Source organism: Mustela nivalis (genome assembly GCF_964662115.1).
Source record: "Mustela nivalis genome assembly, chromosome: 3".
In the NCBI taxonomy this organism is placed as follows: domain Eukaryota; kingdom Metazoa; phylum Chordata; class Mammalia; order Carnivora; family Mustelidae; genus Mustela; species Mustela nivalis.
Genome location: NC_139022.1, coordinates 78,017,938 through 78,021,077, shown reverse-complemented (window position 1 = coordinate 78,021,077; position 3,140 = coordinate 78,017,938). Strand labels below are relative to the sequence as shown.

The 3,140-nt window shown below is 42.2% G+C and overlaps 1 pseudogene across 1 annotated transcript; it reads left to right on the top strand.

Moving 5' to 3' along the window:
• Positions 1-787: 787 nt before the first annotated feature.
• Positions 788-1,238, top strand: LOC309862324 (ubiquitin-ribosomal protein eL40 fusion protein pseudogene; annotated as a pseudogene). Its single transcript has one exon. The product of its transcript is annotated as a ubiquitin-ribosomal protein eL40 fusion protein pseudogene (transcript).
• The last annotated feature ends 1,902 nt before the right edge of the window (positions 1,239-3,140 follow it).

The following is a 3,140-nucleotide window of genomic DNA, read 5'->3' as shown; positions in this document are numbered from 1 at the left end:
GCTACATTTAAAATAAATTGTGGGGTGCCTGGGTGGCTCAGTGGTTAAGCCGCTGCCTTCGGCTCAGGTCATGATCTCAGGGTCCTGGGATCGAGTCCCACATCGGGCTCTCTGCTCAGCAGGGAGCCTGCTTCCTCCTCTCTCTCTCTCTGCCTGCCTCTCTGCCTACTTGTGATTTCTCTCAGTCAAATAAATAAATAAAATCTTTAAAAAAAAAAATAAAAAATAAAATAAAATAAATTGTGTAAAATTATCTTTATTTTCTAATTAAAAATTGCAGATTTTAATTCAACTAAAATTGTGCTGGGGCCCTCAAATAAGAGTTTGAGGTTATGGATGACTGGCTCACAACCCTAAGTTTAGGAAAGTACAAATTATAAATAGCTCAGAATCAAATACAGTAGGTTTACTTTTAAAGAAATCATTGTTTGATGAAATAGTCCCTCATAGATTGAAAAAAGACTTACAGCCTCTCAGCAGCAGGATGTGCAGGCCAAGCTATTTTTTCTATTTCTATTTTTTCCTGAGAGTTATTTGTGCAAGGAGACACATAGAAAATTTCCCTTTGAGGGGTGCCTGGATGGCTCAGTGTGTTAAGCCTCTACCTTTGACTCAAGTCATGATCTCAGGGGCCTGGGAATGAGACCTCCATCAGGCTCTCTGCTCAGCGGGGAGCCTGCTTGCCCCTCTCTCTCTGCCTTCCTCTCTGCCTACTTGTGATTTTTCTCTTTGTCAAATAAATAAATAAAAATCTTTAAAGTCTGCCCTCTTTCTCTTCAATGATGTGGCCTAGCAGTTTGGTGGCGGCGGCCTTGCAGATTCGCACCAACAGACGCAGAGATGCAGATCTTCATGAAGACCCTGACGGGCAAGACCATCACCCTTGAGGTTGAGCCCAGCGACACCATTGAGAGTGTCAAAGCCAAAATCGAAGACAAGGAGGGCATCCCCCCGATCAGCAGTGTCTGATTTTTGTGGGCAAACAGCTGGAAGATGGCCGCGCTCTGTCAGATTACAATATCCAGAAAGAGTCCGCCCTGCACCTGGAGCTTCGCCTCCGGGGTGGCATCATGGAACCCTCCCTCCGCCAGCTGGCCCAGAAATACAACTGCGACAAGAAGATCTGCCCCAAATGTTGTGCTCACCTGCACCCCCGCGCTGTCAACTGTTGCAAGAAGTGCAGCCACACCAACAACCTGCACCCCAAAAAGGAGGTCAAATAAGGCCCCTCTACCAGCTCTACCTTTGCCTACAGGGCGGCCTCCTGCCTGAGCCCCAAGGTCCTGGGTCCTCAATAAAGTTTCCCTTTCATTGACTGGAGAGTTAAAAAATAAACCAACTTAAAAAAAAAAAGAAAGAAAGAAAATTTCCCTTCCATCAGTAGGATAGATTTCTATGACATATAACAGGCTGGGTTGTGGTCAAGGGAAAGAAGTTTTCTATGCAGAACACTTGTACATGCAGGAGTTGAACATATGACTTGAATTGGGAATATAAAAGAAGGATAAATATGTTTCCAGGTATAATTTACATTTTATTATGATTCTGCTTTGATTTTAAGATAAATTAAGAATTAGGACTTCCAATCTTCATGCAGCTACATATACAGATTCCCTGAGTGACTTTCAGATGGTGGATTCCCAAGACAAAAGTCTGGATGGTTTGAGAACTTTAGGTAAGGGAGAATGCTACAGGAATGTATATGGTAAAGGCAAACCACTTAAATACATGCAACAGAATTCAGTATCACTGCGAGTAAACAATACATTTTGTGCTTTTATTCAGAGCCACACTCCATGCCAGTATTTAATACCAGTATTAAAAAGTGGAGGAACTCTTTATTACTAAGATATGCAGTCTCTTTCTTTAGCCATCCAACAAATAAATTTTTTAAAAGATTTTACTTATTTATTTGTAAGAGAGAAAACACACACAAGCAGGGGGAGTGGCAGGCAGGGGGAGAAACAGGCTCGCCGCTGAGCAAAGAGCCCCCCCATTCAGGACTCGATCCCAGGACCGTGGGATCATGACCTAAGCTGAAGGTAGATACTTAACTGACTGAGCCACCCAGGCATCCCACAGGCATCCAACAAATACATTTTAAACACATCTGTAGAGGTGGCTCTATTGCTTAGTTGGTTAAAGCACCTGTATGGCAAACAACCAAAGGCCAGGCATTAAGCTAGGCAGGTGGTGATAGAGAAAAGAAAGAAACGCAGGCCATAGCCTTCACCTTTATGGAATTTAGAATCAAGCCTTATTCTTTTTAAGGGTTTTGTTTTCCTTTTCTGAATATCAAAATAAATAATCTTTGCAGAAAACTGAAGTAGTAGGTGGATGCCTGGGTGGCTCAGTTGATTAAGCATCCAACTCTTGACTTCAGCTCTGGCCATGACCTCCTAGTTGTGACACTGAGCCCTGTGTGGGACTCTGCGTTCAGTGGGAAGTCTACTTGAGATTCTCTCTCCCTCCCTTTCCCTTTGCTCCTCCCTTTGCTTACCTGTGTATGATCTCTCTCTCTCAAATAAACAAATTAGGGGTGCCTGGGTGGCTCAGTTGTTAAGCAGCTGCCTTCAGCTCGGGTCATGATCCCAGGGTCCTGGGATCGAGCCCAGCATTGGGCTCTCTGCTCAGCAAGAAGTCTGCTTTTCCCTCTCCCACTCCCACTGCTGGTGTTCCCTCTCTCACTGTGTCTCTCTCCGTCAAATAAATAAATAAAATCTTTTAAAAAAATAAAATAAAATAAGCAAATTAATATTTTTTAAAAATTGAAGTAATAATATTACTGACATTAACCAAGCACTTAATATGCTAAGTACTCCATAAACATTATCTTATTTAATCCTTACAATAACCCTATGAAGGACATGATACTGTTATCTTCACTTTACAGATGAAAAACTGTGACTCAGTCAGTGCGAGATTCAAGATATGGAACATGGTCTGACTTCAGAACCCAAGGTTTAAACATTTAGCTTTATGATAATTATTTCCAAAATGGAGCATTCCCTCGGGGGGCACTTGTGTGGCTTAGACAGTTAAACATCTGATCCTTCTTTTTTTTTTTTTTTTTGAAAGATTTTATTTATTTATTTGACAGATAGAGATCACAAGTAGGCTGAGAAGCAGGCAGAGAGAGA